The sequence below is a fragment of the Argopecten irradians genome, chromosome 10 (assembly GCF_041381155.1).
Source record: "Argopecten irradians isolate NY chromosome 10, Ai_NY, whole genome shotgun sequence".
Taxonomy (NCBI): domain Eukaryota; kingdom Metazoa; phylum Mollusca; class Bivalvia; order Pectinida; family Pectinidae; genus Argopecten; species Argopecten irradians.
Window position 1 is genome coordinate 22,336,396 of NC_091143.1, and position 17,292 is coordinate 22,353,687.

Here is a 17,292-nt window from a genome sequence, read left to right on the forward strand (position 1 = left end):
AATACTACAGTACAGCGGGGTGTGATAAAATACTACAGTACAGCGGGGTGTGATAAAATACTACAGTACAGCAGGGTGTGATAAAATACTACAGTACAGCGGGGTGTGATAAAATACTACAGTACAGCAGGGTGTGATAAAATACTACAGTACAGCGGGGTGTGATAAAATACTACAGTACAGCGGGGTGTGATAAAATACTACAGTACAGCAGGGTGTGATAAAATACTACAGTACAGCGGGGTGTGATAAAATACTACAGTACAGCGGGGTGTGATAAAATACTACAGTACAGCGGGGTGTGATAAAATACTACAGTACAGCGGGGTGTGATAAAATACTACAGTACAGCGGGGTGTGATAAAACTCCAGATCAAACGACACTTCAATGAAAATCACAGACTGAAGATGTTGACAAAATAAAATAAGTGTCAAACCATTTATATTTCCTGTTAAAATATGAATTTTAATTGAAATTCATGAAGTTAAGATTTGAATATTCATTTTTGTTTATTGTGACATTTTTTACACATAAAACAAAGCAAAAATAAGCACATTGGCAGCATTCTAAACACAAATTACAACCTTGAAAGGGAGATAACTAATTATTTAGGTAATGTAAGTGCAATAAGTTTAGTGCATATATATTCTGTACAGCACCAGTGTAGCAATGGTCCAGTGTAGCGACCTAACATGTAGTGACAGACGTACATGTTGATACCTGTCTCCGTGTCAACAGCATCCATCATCAGACCTCGCCCTCCATTTACAGCAGATATACCTTTTGTTTGAATCCATTGTATTATAGGGGTCACCTGTCAATCATCTACACCCACACCATCGATCTTGATGTTCAACAAAATGCATCAAACTGAAAGCCTTTTTGGTCACATTGCAAGAATCTCTCTATGTGGTTTACAATCAAAATGGTGTAATGTATTTTTAAAAACATTCCCCGTTTGAACTTGATAACTTGTTTGCTTTAATTTTAATAGTGTTGGGAATCGGTCAGAAAAATCACAATCGATTCAACAATTATCGATAGTACATTCGGTTTCGAGACATGTTTTTTAATTAATATTTAACTAGTTATATTTGTAATCTTTATGGTTATTTCTTGTTCAATAAACCAATTGATGTTGATTTCATTGGACTAAGTAAAACTTTGGTGCAGGATGCTTAACTGATCTTTTATATGTACTTACATAATGTCAATTACATCAGAGTTCCCAGGGGTGTTCTGTCGTTTAAAAACCCGAAGGACATCACTATTTTCACAGGGACTTGTAACGTAGGTTGTGAGAAAGTCTGCTGTGTATACATGTGTACTATATACTATATAAAAGGACAAGGGAACCAACGGCTCGCTTGGAAGAGGTACACCTGCCTCTACAAAAATCGCCCGTTTTCCTTCAAACATTGATAAATATGTACATATTTAATACCAATATATTCTTAAATAAATTTTCGACATGGAAAACACAACTTCAGACACGAAATAATATATTAACATACCTTTATTTCACTATGAACGTGGAAAATGCAGTCAGATATCACCGATGTCGTTTTGCCTGTCCACTGAAATCTAGGTTAAACACGTTTGTGTGGATATTGTGTACCCCATACCCGGACCCGGACTGGAAACACCATATACCCGGTGTCTGTACACTAAACGCTACAATATCAATGTGGTAACGGTCAAGTACAACATTAGAGTCTCCATTTAAGTTAGATTCTTCAATTAATGATATATGCATCTCAAATAAAGGTTCTTCTAAGAACCTAAACCGTGAAACTTAATTTCTACAGAGTCTGAGTACAGAATTTCAGTGTCAGTATCGGGTAAGGGCGAGTACACCAAAAAGGTACCCATCATCAATTACAATATGGCGGATTATGCGAACAAGAGTCGAGTGCTGGATAAAAAAAAAGTGTGATTCCTCGCTTAGCTGTTGGATTGGATTAATGAAAGAGTTATCAGAGATAGCCTATTTGTATTTGCAATGGGAAAATATCACCAGAAAGTGAAATGAATGCATACAAATTTTGTTACAAGGGAATATGAGTGCTTTTGACCTAGATTTTACTGGACAGGCAAAACGACATCGGTGATATCTGACTGCATTTTCCACGTTCATAGTGAAATAAAGGTATGTTAATATATTATTTCGTGTCTGAAGTTGTGTTTTCCATGTCGAAAATTTATTTAAGAATATATTGGTATTAAATATGTACATATTTATCAATGTTTGAAGGAATACGGGCGATTTTTGTAGAGGCAGGTGTACCTCTTCCAAGCGAGCCGTTGGTTCCCTTGTCCTTTTATATAGTATATAGTACACATGTATACACAGCAGACTTTCTCACAACCTACGTTACAAGTCCCTGTGACTATTTTTTCACAATTGATAGCATCAAGAGTTCAATCAATTGTTACAGGCATGATACCTGACCGATAGTTATCCAGAGCTGGAGACAATCGTCCCAACACTAATATTTATGGCTTACTGTCCTTTAATCAGCCAGAGGTTATTCAGTATTAGTCAGGTTAGAAGGGAGAAGAATATACCATCAGAAAGTTTTGGGGTTTTATTAGTTTAACATCCTATTAACAGCAAGGGTCATGTAAAGACATGCCAGGTTTGTTGGTGGAGGAAAGCCAGAGTACCCAGAGAAAAACCACCCACCAGCAGTCAGTACCTGCCCCACATGGACCCAGAGGTGGAGGAGGGCTTGTGGTAATATGTCGAGACATCTTAATCACTCAGTCATTGTGGTCCCTCGATGGAAAACCCATTAGAAAATTATCAACCTACAGCTAATAAGCTAATCCATCGTAAAATACCAGGTACCGTATTCAACCCAATAAGCACTCATGTCCCTATAAGCGCCCCTCCCCCTTTTTGAGGCCTCAATTTCAATTGCCCAGGAATAATTAAGGACCAAAATTACATAAAACGGTATAGATTTGCAATAATTTCGACTTATTAGCACCTTTTCATTTTTATCAATTTTTAAGCGCCCTGGGCGCTTATTGGGTCGAATACAGTATATTAACATCTATCAATATGACAACCAGCATCAGCAGCATATCCTATTGTGGACATGATGACCTTTGTATTCTTAATATGCTGGACATGACCTTAAGAAATACATCTCAAAGATAGGGCTGCTAATAGGTAACCTTGATATTATGAAATGACCTTGAGAAAAACATTAAAAGATAGTTTGCTATAATGTTACTTTGTTATTCTAGTAAAGGACCATGAGATATATAAGTATAATACAGGAGTGGTGATGTTTATATGTTTCATATGAAGTCAAATATTTCATTGGTAACATTCAACAGTTGACACTAGAATTAAAATCCAATGGTTATTGTAAACATATTAACAAACCAAACAAAAAGTCAACTGATGGCTACGTGCGTTTTGGCACGCTATTTCTATCCTAGATGTAGTGTGGGAAAAAAAACCTAGATCCTGGTAGGTTTCCATGTGTTCAGTAAAAACATCAGTTGTCTCATATTGCTGTTACATAATCCCAGGTAAGGGCACTAAATAGTATGTTAATTAAATTGGGAATTAACATAACACACCGATTAAACCACAAAAAACTTTGCTTAAGTATAATCACCTCAGTTCTAACCTGTTGGAAAATGAGGCAAAAAATACATTAAAAAGTTCATAGTCAGGATTAAAACAAACCTTTGTCTCCAAGTCAAAATATCACCAAGACGTGTCATTACAAACTGAACTAAGGGCCATAACTCTGGATATAGATTTTGCTACATGTTGGATATAGATATCTCTATAGGTTAACTTCTCTTCAGCTAAAACATATTTACTGCATAGCTGCTTGTTTTTGAAGGGAATAGATGTTTTCTTAATTTTACAGGACATTGCTAAAAATTATTTATCTGCAAAGTTCTCATCTGTGATTGAGCCAATTTAATTTTCTCATTTTTAGTAAAATTCACTAAAATCACTACCCACCAAAATTACCGGTATTGAGGCCTCCACATAATCGAATAACGGTTATTTTAATATATTTCGGTTATTTGCATAAAATTCTGCGGTCCCGATTTTTTTTCTTCTTTATCTTTGTTTTTCAACTCCGTGTATTTGAATAGACTTTTACATGACCTTCGGTTATTTGAATAAAATATTTGGGAAATTCTAAAAATAAAATCGGATATTTTTCAATTTTGCAATATATTTTTAGTGAAATTTGCCAATACAGTGGAACCTCCCGAAACCGAACCTTCTCAAAACCGATCACCTCTAGAAACCGAACATGGATGTCATGTACGGAATGAATTCCTCTTTATTAATAGTATATAAAACTTCCCAAAACCGATCCCTCCCAATTCCGAATACCGGACCGATTTTGAGATCGGAATAGTCAAATGTAACTAAAATACACTTCTGAAAACCGGCCTTACCTGAGCGACACCGATTGATTGCAATGAGGTCTGACCAACCGACCATGAAATACACACGTACCTGTACCATAGTTGTCGCATGCCATGTCCTGGGGCATGTATACAGATGTGAAGGCTACAGGTACACCGTAATTATACCCGAGATAGTGATGAAATTATTTAATCATGTCTATTGTTTAGATATTTAACGAAAGTCTACCACGTGCAGCGGTTTGTTTACTGTATGAAAACAAGCAGAGCTAGTAATAAAGAGATAGTTTCGTATTCAAATCACACGTTTTTTTTTTTTATTTACATATGTCGTATATTATCTGATGAAGAAGCCGAAGCCATGTATTGTTTTAGAAAAAGACTATGTCATATAATGACCGGCATCGACTGATCATCGTGTAATTAGACCATATAATTTGATTCTTGACGTAACCGGAAGCGATCGGCCGTATGTAGGTTAGTGCAGACGAGAATATCCACAAAAACATTCACGCAACTAACTAACTACACTACGTTTATAAGCGGTAACAGAATCAAGATTGTTGTAATCCATTCCTTTTAAATGTATGATTCTCTCTTTTGTGATAACATTCACATTAACAATCAATATCGGTCGGTTTTAACAAACACTAGGCATACATGCGGTACACTAGTGTAAAAAACGACTTCCGATCGATTAAATTCGGATCGTAATGAACGGTATTCGGTTCACTTCTCCAAACTGAACCCTCTCTAAACCGGCCGAAATTATGTGCACCGACCATGATCGGTTTCGGGAGGTTCCACTGTATATGTTTCAAGATACTTCGCTTTTACTAGAAATCATCATGGTGATAGATTAACGTTATCGTATGGCTTGTTATTTGATGCATGAATCTGCAAAGGTATTCCACGCTGTTACGATTTACATCAGCAGCGGTTGATCATTACTTTAGTATAATCACTGACTCAAACATCTATATAACTAAAGCATTTGCACTTTCAACTATGTTTATTTATTAACGTAATGTACCTTAGTTCGGGATCGGTTGGAGAAACCATGCTTCTTTACAACAATCGCCATTCATGAGTAGTCTCGTTCAACCAGAGTCTTATTGACTGACATGTGCCTATCAAGCGTCTCGTTGAACGAGACATAAAAGCATGCAAAGTCGGCGTGCAATGACTACCGCAAGTTTCGTACAGTATGTAGGATACAAAAGATACTTGCTAAGTTAATTCATTGCTACTTGAATATGCATTAATTTCTGAAATGTTATCAAGCTATTCGCCGTATCGATCAACAATACAAGAAGAATTCTCAAAACACATTTAGGTCCAGTGAACGCATGGCTTCATCACCTGCCGCCATTTTCGAATTCATACACATGTGAAAAAACAACACTAGTTGATTGGTACTTTGAAGTTTAATCACGATTGTAAGTTCATTTTGCCAGGCAAATGTACGTAAATTTGTTTATTATTCAGGTTCAGAATTGTAGACATAAATTCAATCCTGTTTACTTATTGCATTTGATATCGATCGTTTAGCTGTTTCTCAAAGATTCACGTGTCGATCTTACGTAAACAAGGACATAGTCATTCAGATCCCCCGCCAATGGAGATATCAAAGCTGAAGTAAGTTTGATTGTGGAGACTTATGTGTATGAAAAACAAGAGGCCCAGAGGGCCTGTATCGCTCACCTGGTTTGTAATGCCAAGTAATGATCTGAATACAGGTTCATTGTTTCTTTTCTGAAGGAATTATAATATTATCCTCTAAATCCCCTATTGGGCCCCACCCCTCCTGCCCCCAGGGGGTCAGAGCCAAAATTTATACAAGTTCTGTTCCCCTTCCCCCAAGGATGTTTATGGCCAAGTTTGGTCACAAACCAAGCAAAACTCTAGGACAAGTAGCGATTTATAGGATTTACCTCTATTTCCCCTATTGGACCCCACCTGTTCTGCCCCCGGGGGCCAGAGCCAAAATTTATACAAGTTCTGTTCCCCTTCCAAAAAGGATGTTTGTGGCCAAATTTGGTTACATTCCATGCAGAACTCTATGACTAGTAGCGATTTAAAGGATTTACCTCTATTTCCCCTATTGGGCCCGCCCCTCCTGCCCCCGGGGGACCAGAGCCAAAATTTATACAATTTCTGTTCCCCTTCCCCCAAGGATGTTTGTGGCCAAATTTGGTTACATTCCATTCAGAACTCTATGACTAGTAGCGATTTAAAGGATTTACCTCTATTTCCCCTATTGGGCCCCGCCCCTCCTGCCCCAGGGGGACCAGAGCCAAAATTTATACAAGTTCTGTTCCCCTTCCCCAAAGGATGTTTGTGGCCAAATTTGGTTACATTCCATTCAGAACTCTATGACTAGTAGCGATTTAAAGGATTTATCTCTATTTCCCCTATTGGGCCCCGCCCCTCTTGCCCCTGGGGGGTCAGAGCCAAAATTTATACAAGTTCTGTTCCCCTTCCCCCAAGGATGTTTGTGGCCAAATTTGGTTACATTCCATTCAGAACTCTATGACTAGTAGCGATTTAAAGGATTTACCTCTATTTCCCCTATTGGGCCCCGCCCCTCCTGCCCCCGGGGGACCAGAGCCAAAATTTATACAATTTCTGTTCCCCTTCCCCAAAGGATGTTTGTGGCCAAATTTGGTTACATTCCATTCAGAACTCTATGACTAGTAGCGATTTAAAGGATTTATCTCTATTTCCCCTATTGGGCCCCGCCCCTCTTGCCCCTGGGGGATTAGAGCCAAAATTTATACAAGTTCTGTTCCCATTCCCCCAAGGATGTTTGTGGCTAATTTTGGTTACAATCCATGCAGAACTCTAGGACAAGTAGCGTTTTAAAGGATTTACCTCTATTTCCCCTATTGGGCCCCGCCCCTCCTGCCCCCGGGGGGTCAGAGCCAAAATTCATACAAGTTCTGTTCCCCTTCCCCCAAGGATGTTTGTGGCCAAATTTGGTTACATTGCATTCAGAACTCTATGACTAGTAGCGATTTAAAGGATTTACCTCTATTTCCCCTATTGGGCCCGCCCCTCCTGCCCCCGGGGGACCAGAGCCAAAATTTATACAATTTCTGTTCCCCTTCCCCCAAGGATGTTTGTGGCCAAATTTGGTTACATTCCATTCAGAACTCTATGACTAGTAGCGATTTAAAGGATTTATCTCTATTTCCCCTATTGGGCCCCGCCCCTCTTGCCCCTGGGGGATCAGAGCCAAAATTTATACAAGTTCTGTTCCCCTTCCCCCAAGGATGTTTGTGGCTAATTTTGGTTACAATCCATGCAGAACTCTAGGACAAGTAGCGTTTTAAAGGATTTACCTCTATTTCCCCTATTGGGCCCCGCCCCTCCTGCCCCCGGGGGGTCAGAGCCAAAATTTATACAAGTTCTGTTCCCCCTCCCCAAAGGATGTTTGTGGCCAAATTTGGTTACAATCCATGCAGAACTCTAGGACAAGTAGCGATTTATAGGATTTACCTCTATTTCCCCTATTGGGCCCCGCCCCTCCTGCCCCCGGGGGGTCAGAGCCAAAATTTATACAAGTTCTGTTCCCCCTCCCCCAAGGATGCTTGTGGCCAAATTTGGTTACAATCCATGCAGAACTCTATGACTAGTAGCGATTTAAAGGAAATGTTGACGGACAGACGGACGACGGACGACGGGACGACGGACGCCGCGCCATGACATAAGCTCACCGGCCCTTCGGGCCAGGTGAGCTAAAAACAGGAAAAAGGAAGTTGAGCTAAAGAAAGATGGAGTATAATTCAAGTAGAGCGGGGCTGCAATTGTTGAATCAGGTATACAGCCTTGACATTTATATTAGACTATATACACAAAGATGGGTGGAGTTTTGCAAAGTAACATTTACCATTTACCATGATATTTTCAGCAATGTTTCCATGGTAACAGAAAAAGTGCAAAAAATGAAAACCTAAAAATAGCAAAAGGTACTACTAGACCATAAAAAGAATGTGTCTATGAAGTTTTGTGGAAATATCTCTGCTAGTTTTAGAGTTATGCTCCGGAAATGAACCTGCTACAAAAATATGATATTTTCAGCAATGTTTCTATGGTTACAGAAAAAAGCACAAAAAGTGAAAACCTAAAAATAGCAAAAGGCACTACTAGACCATAAGAACAATGTGTCTATGAAGTTTCTTGGAAATATTTCTGCTGGTTTTAGAGTTGTGCTCCGGAAACGATTCTTACACAAAAATCTGCCATTTTCAGCAATTTTTCCATGGTTACAGAAAAAAGCACGAAAAGTGAAAACCTAAAAATAGCAAAAGGCACTACTAGACCATAAGACTAATGTGCCTTTGGAGTTCCGTGCATATATCTCAACCGGTTTTCCAGTTATGCTACGGAAACGAACCTGGTACAAAAATATGATATTTTCAGTAATGTTTCCATGGTTACGGAAAAAGTGCAAGAAATGAAAACCTAAAAATAGCAAAAGGCACTACTGCACCATAAGAACAATGTGTCTATGAAGTTTCATGGAAATATCTCTGCTGGTTTTAGAGTTGTGCTCCGGAAACAAATCTTACACAAAAATCTGCCATTTTCAGCAATGTTTCCATGGTTACGGAAAAAATACAAAAAATGAAAACCTAAAAATAGCAAAAGGCACTACTAGACCATAAGACGAATGTGTCTATGAAGTTTCGTGCAAATATCTCTTCTAGTTTTAGAGTTATGCTCCGGAAACGAACCTGGTACAAAAATATGATATTTTCAGCAATGTTTCCATGGTTACAGAAAAAGTGCAAAAAAATGAAAACCTAAAAATTGCAAAGGGCACTACTACCATAAGACCAATGTGTGTATGAAGTTTTGTGGAAATATCTCTATTGGTTTTAGAGTTATGCTCCGGAAACCATTCGTACGGACGGACAGACGGACGGAACCCATTTGTATATCCCTCGCCAACTTTGTTGGGCGGGGGATAATAAGTGGAATCCTCTGTATATAGTAATAATTTTTGCAGAACTTTCAAGTCTAATCAATGTTAGATTTATCTAATTTCAGATTTCGTACATATATGTATTTTCATCATATGAACATGTAACTTGTCATTACCTGTTAAACTAACAAAACATTCTCTTAACATTGTTATAAAATACTACGAACATTGACCACGAAACCAAAACATTTTATTTGAAATATGACGCCCATAACTCTGTAATACAACTCTCCATACTAAACTACAAAGGCAGTCTTACACCAGATTCATGGTTAGATCTAGTCTCAATAAATCTTCCTAAACAAACACTAAAATACATAAAATACTTCATATTTGATATATGGTCATACTTGGTGGTTATTGTGAACAAACCTGGTAAAATACAGCCTGCTTGACCTCTAGGTCAACTAGTACCACATTTATGTTACAAACAGACCTGGTCAATTTAAATAGGTATATAGATATCTAAAGGTAGATATACATAAGGTATGTGCTATCTACGATATGAGTGACAGAGTTAGTTGTAGATACAATTTAAATAGGTATATAGATATCTTAAGGTAGATATACATAAGGTATGTGCTGTCTACAATATGAGTGAGAGAGTTAGTTGTAGATACAATTTAAATAGGTATATAGATATCTTAGGTAGATATACATAAGGTATGTGCTGTCTACGATATAAGTGACAGAGTTAGTTGTAGAATACAATATAAATAGGTATATAGATATCTTAGGTAGATATACATAAGGTATGTGCTGTCTACGATATGAGTGACAGAGTTAGTTGTAGAATACAATTTAAATAGGTATATAGATATCTTAAGGTAGATATACATAAGGTATGTGCTGTCTACGATATGAGTGACAGAGTTAGTTGTAGAATACAATATAAATAGGTATATAGATATCTTAGGTAGATATACATAAGGTATGTGCTGTCTACGATATGAGTGACAGAGTTAGTTGTAGAATACAATTTAAATAGGTATATAGATATCTTAAGGTAGATATACATAAGGCATGTGCTGTCTACAATATGAGTGACAGAGTTAGTTGTAGAATACAATTTAAATAGGTATATAGATATCTAAAGGTAGATATACATAAGGCATGTGCTGTCTACAATATGAGTGACAGAGTTAGTTGTAGAATACAATTTAAATAGGTATATAGATATCTTAAGGTAGATATACATAAGGTATGTGCTGTCTACAATATGAGTGACAGAGTTAGTTGTAGAATACAATTTAAATAGGTATATAGATATCTAAAGGTAGATATACATAAGGCATGTGCTGTCTACAATATGAGTGACAGAGTTAGTTGTAGAATACAATTTAAATAGGTATATAGATATCTTAAGGTAGATATACATAAGGTATGTGCTATCTACAATATGAGTGACAGAGTTAGTTGTAGAATACAATTTAAATAGGTATATAGATATCTAGATGGACAGACAGACAGATGGACAGGGAGAAAGATAGATGGATGAAAGGATGAAAGGACAGATATGGTGATTATAGGGTTCCCACAAAAGAATGAGATGTGGGCCCTAAATAGGATTAAGCAACCACCTCTTTGAAACATCTTTTTGCCTAGAATATGTAATAATTTCAGTCCGAAAGCTGGGGCAGTTGTTGGTAAAAATCAGGTAATATCACCAGACAAAAGCCCTATACAGTCTCCAAAAGTGTTGACTCAGTCTGATATTTCTATCCAAGACTGTAAAACTTAACAAGATCGTTAGGAAAAGCTACCAAATAATCTTGACCTATATATCTCATAAAATGAAATGTTTTCATTCAAATGGTCTGAGTATTGTGATTAAGAAGCAGTGTAAATATGTACCCCCTGAAGTATAAGTTATGGCCTTACAGATGGCACAGACTGCACTTCTGATCTGTATATGACAAAGCAGATTATCCACCCCGATTGTGATCCATGCATACTATCATGTACGTAATGCAAGATTGTGATCCATGCATACTATCATGTACGTAATGCAACCATTCCACTCTCAACAATCTACACAGAATACACATTCAGGAACAAGTATATATAATAATTCATAAATGTAACAATAGCTTTTATATATATAATTAATTTTCTTTTGTTTTCATACTATAAGTATGGCTTTCTGACTGGCCAATGCTTTTTTGCATAATATTATAAAAAAAATATTCAAGAATTGCTCAAAACCCCGACATTATCGTGACGTCATAATAAAGACATTGATGTTGCGTATTGATTCGGAAAAATAATCTCTTGAAAAATCACTAGAATGGTACATTAAAACATACTTTATATTATCAAATAGATTATAAAATTGATTACAAGCATTGATGTCACTGTTTTTTAATTTGATCAGGTTATAATTAATTTTTATTTGTTATCATACTAAATCCAACTCTCTGATTGGCAGATTCTTTTTCTTCATATACTATGAAGAAAATCCGAGTGTCATGAAAATCCGACCTAATCATGACGTCACAATGGAAAAGAATAACCCATTGGAAAATCAATAGAATCGCACAATTAAGCGTATCTTATGTTATCAAGTAGTCTGTAAAATTAATTATAAGCATTGATTATAAGCGAGGCGAATTCACAGTTTGCAAACAAAATTTCTTTTTTATACAATAACACAAACACACAAGACAAATTAAACTGAGTTTATTACTTTGACATTATAAATTTTGGCATTTCTTAGGGGCTACTCTGTAAGTTATTTAGGATATAAAATTACTTTAGTAATTAAAATATATCTGAATACCCCAAAGCACCAGGGGAATTCCCTTAGATGCGGGGTTGTTAATTATAAAAATATGTATGTCCGAATTGGGGGATAAAATTCAAATATGTTGAATTATAAGGCCAGCCAAGACTAAATAACCTTCCCTTTGGGCCAGGTGAGCTAATAATATAATGTAATGAAATAACTTGTATACCACATACAATATTACACTTATGAGAAAACAATCTTGTAAGTTGCTTGGACCAGATTGTCTTGCTAGCTAGCAAACAAAGATAGTGCGACAATAAAAAACAAGGTTCTTACAATTGGAATATTTGATAAAACTTGAACTTAACTAAATGACAATCTTTACATACAACATATCATCCTCTGATATCTGAATTACAGCAGATCAACACCTTTAAAAATGACCATCTATATAACCAGACAGATTATTATCAAAATAAAAGTAAATCAGATTATTTATATTCTACCTGACCAATATGTGAACGATCGGAAACGATTATAAGGAACTTATCAAAACAACATGTTGCAATTGAGATCATTCTAAGCATTATATACAGACTAACAATTACCGAGTAAATTTTGTATTATCTTGTATTATACATTCGAGATATTCCCAGTAATGAATACACAATAGCAAAACCTATTGGAAACTTCACATGTAAAGTGAGTCTAGCCCGTTTCAGGTAACTACATGACAGACAAAAATGTGGGCGACCCAGTAGGTTATATGGGCAAAATCTGATTAAGATACCTAAACAAAAAGCGAGCCTGAGGGAAACTCGACAGGCCAAATGGCGCGAAGCCCAGATAAATAGCAACAGTAAAGGCAAATCTGTGGGGAACCCAGCAGGTTAGATGGGCGGAGCCCAGATAAGGTAACTACACTAAAGGCAAACCTGTGGGGAACCCAACAGGTTAGATGGGCGGAGCCCAGATAAGGTGACTACACAAGGCGAACCTGTGGGGAACCCAGCAGGTTAGATGGGCGAAGCCCAGATAAGGTAACTACACAAGGCGAACCTGAATGGAACCCAACAGGCGATGGGCGGAGCCCAGATAAGGTAACTACACTAAAGGCAAACCTGTGGGGAACCCAGCAGGTTAGATAGGCGAAGCCCAGATAAGGTAACTACACTAAAGGCGAACCTGTGGGGAACCCAGCAGGTTAGATGGGCGAAGCCCAGATAAGGTAACTACACTAAAGGCAAACCTGTGGGGAACCCAGCAGGTTAGATGGGCGGGGCCCAGATAAGGTAACTACACTAAAGGCAAACCTGTGGGAGACCCCGCAGGTTAGATGGGCGGAGCCCAGATAAGGTAACTACACTAAAGGCAAACCTGTGGGGAACCCAGCAGGTTAGATGGGCGGAGCCCAGATAAGGTAACTACACTAAAGGCAAACCTGTGGGGAACCCAGCAGGTTAGATGGGTGAAACCCGATTCATGCAGGATTTAGATATCATGCGCAAGGTCTAGGAACATGCAAAAGACTTGACAAATTAGAAATGATTAAAACTAAATTATCATAACATATATATACCACCTAAAAATGAACATTGAACTTGGTGATAGCATGGGGTTGGAGGGTGGGTCGTCAAAAATAACCAGTGTACGTGAGTCCAGCTTCCTCATCCCAAGCAAAAACAAAGACTGTTCTTAGCGTCACCTAAACGCTTGACCATTGGTCACTCAAGTCACGTGATTACTATTTATAGAGCTGATAATTACTGGTCAATGATGTCATAGACTTAGCTTACTTATTATCCTATTTGGCGGTAAAATTTGAACAACAGTATTTATCTAAAACATCAAAACATGAAAATACAAACATATTTCTACTAAACACTAATACAACAATGTACAAAAAACATACTAAGGTAATTAATAATTAACATTAAAACGCAAAAAAAAAGACATAAGATGTAAAGTTTGCATCCATGTTTAGAATTGTGTTTGTATAAACTTAAATTATATAAATTTAAATTTTATACAATAACACAAACACACAAGACAAATTAAACTGAGTTTATTACTTTGACATTATAAATTTTGGCATTTCTTAGGGGCTACTCTGTAAGTTATTTAGGATATAAAAATTACTTTAGTAATTAAAATATATCTGAATACCCCAAAGCACCAGGGGAATTCCCTTAGATGCGGGGTTGTTAATTATAAAAATATGTATGTCCGAATTGGGGGATAAAATTCAAATATGTTGAATTATAAGGCCAAATCGATTGAAATAAGACTAAGAGTAAGATTAGTCTATTCAAGAGAGCCCCCAAAGAGGATATGCCAGGAATTCTGAAAATATATTTGAAATTTGAAAGTCTTCAATTAGATCATTTTATTTTGAGCTGCTTTAATAACATCTGAAGATGTTCTAATATATCTAGCATAACAATTGGATGACCATCGACCCAGAGTTTGTATCAAGTGATCAGGAATACCTGCTGCTGCTGCAGTGGTAGCAGCCCCAATGCGGAATGAGTGACCGCAATAATTAGAACTATCAACTCCTATGACTGCTAATACATGTCTGACGTATGCAATAAACTGATTGCGTGTTAACACCGAACCATTAGCCACGAACAATGGGGATTCAGAGGTAGCCCCTTGATTTCTCCTCATTTGTAAGTATTTGACCATAGCCGTCACCGGACAAACTACAGAAACATGATGTTTAAATATTGGAATATTAACACCTAATCTAAAAGGGTCAGTCTTTGAAGTTTTCAATAATACGTAAAAAGACAAAAGGTCTTCAAAAAAGCGGATGTCTTTTAAACACAAAACATTTTGCAGGCTTAATGAAGATGATCGAACTGTGAATTCACCACATCTCATGAATCCAAAAAAGGCCATTGTACATGCACATAATAACATAAGGTCCACACATGGGGAAAAAATACCCCTGTTAAAAACTTGACACATGCTTTTAAGAAGATCAAACTTGATTGGAAATCGTTTTTGTGCAGGTATTGTCCCTTGACTCTTCCTAATTCCACGTATAAAATACAATTCAGTCTATCCGAATTAAGGAATGGGTTAGCTAAACCAGCTCTGAGATAATGAAATCGTATGCCTGCCAAGTAAAGTTTAATCGTATTGAATCGTAGATGTAGCCTGTGATGACAATACGACACAAAGAATATAAGAGTGTCTTCAGTCAGCGGTGGAAGCTGTCCAACGAATATAATGCCCCATAAGGCAGCAAAACGCAACAAATGGTGTATTGCTGTGAGGTAAGTCTGTGCTGTTTGGGGGCTGATTGACATGTCCCACAGTCTATCTACCTCCTCTCTCATAGTGTCATCAGGTGAGAAGGACTCAGGCACGGAGTAGGAAGAGAATCTGCCTTTGGAGCCAGGCCACGGAACTTCACCATCTGAAAACGAGATATAGCATCTGCTATAGAGTTATGTTTCCCAGGAATATGTTCAGCATGTACCGTGAAATTACACAAAGCAGACTGTAAAGTTAGTTTACGCATAAGTTTCATGATAAGATTGACTTTTGATCTACCCCGATTAATAATCTCTACTGTTGACATGTTATCACAATGGAAAAGTATTCTGCGTCTTGACCACTCATGTCCCCATAGCACACATGCCATAACAATCGGGTATAATTCCAAGAAGGCCATAGATATTTTCTCTTTATTGTTTGCTAAGTCACTTGGAAATGTATCCTGAAACCACTTGTTCCCATACAATCCACCGAAAGCTTTGTCTGTGGCATCTGTAAAAAGATGCATGTCTGCCGCTAGAGTAATGTTGTCGTGTAGAAAGAAAGACACTCCGTTCCACCGTTCCACAAACACATGCCACATATCTATATCCAAACGACATTCTTTAGTCATCTTGACGTGGTGATGCAATTCACGAACTTTGGTAGACAAGCTAATAAGATACGAGACAAATGAACGTCCATGTGGAATAACAAGACTAGCAAAATTTAGGTGCCCTAGTAAACTCAGCAGTTCTCTCTTAGTACAAGACGGTTTGCTTTTAAATTCACCTAAAAGTTCTCTAATACGGATAACTTTCTCCTCAGGTAACCTAGCTTGCATTAATTTGGAATCTAGCACAATTCCCAAATATTCTAAGGAAATAGTTGGACCTTCAGTTTTGTGCGTCGCAATTGGTATACCTAAATTTCTAAATACTTTTAAAAGTCTATCCATGGTCTTTTGAGCCGGGAAACTAGGGGCATCAATAGTGAGGAAATCGTCCAGTAAATGCAAGATGTTGGTGATGTTGTAGCGATATTGCGCGATCCAACATACTGCTATAGATAACTGGTCAAATATCTTCGGACTTGATCTACTGCCGAACACTAATCTGGTGTAGAAATAATAGTTTCCATTCCATTTGATTCCATGAAAAGGCCAGAGCGAAGGGTGAATAGGTATGAGCTTAAAAGCGTCGGAAATATCTGTTTTGCACAACAAGCTACCAGCTCCCAAATTTTTAATAATTCTAACGGCATGGTCGATAGTAACATATTGTAGAGAAAATTCTTCTTTGTTGATCAGTTCATTTAAACTAGGATTATCTGGATCATCATGAGGTGCCGAAAGGTCGACAATTAATCGTTTCTTTTGCGAATATTTGCCAGTTGCTACACCAATAGGATTAATCCGATACGAATCAAAAGGAATGTTAGGAAATGGGCCAGCGAGAAATCCTTTGTTGACTTCTTTCGAAACTAATTCTGTAACAACGTCTGGTTGAGATCTGGCAGAAAGCAAGTTCTTGCATTCTATAGAATTTGCTGGGAGAGTTGAAATGCCTGTGTGAAAACCTTCGCGAAGGCCTGAAATCAGGTTATGTACGAACGCACGATCTGGGTATTTTTCAAGTTCTAATTCAAGTCTATCAACATTTATAGCAGTAGAAACTGTCAGCTGCCCCCCTACACATTCCCGCGTTTGTTCTGTTGACGGGGGGCCGAATCGTTTTTTGTCTGTTGTAGATTGACATTACACATGTTCCTAGGATGATCTCTCTGACATATCAGGCAGATATGCATATTCTTGCAATTCACACCGAAGCAACCTTTGTCATTAAAGTTATTACAAATTTCTTTTCCCTGATGGTATTTCTTTGTACGTCCTTG

At 37.5% G+C, this 17,292-nt stretch overlaps 1 protein-coding gene across 1 annotated transcript in view; it reads left to right on the plus strand.

The window, feature by feature from the left end:
* The window catches only part of LOC138333400 (GPN-loop GTPase 2-like), a 230,606-nt gene that overhangs the window by 135,040 nt on the left and 78,274 nt on the right, over positions 1-17,292 (plus strand). The gene's annotated exons all lie outside the window — the stretch shown is intronic.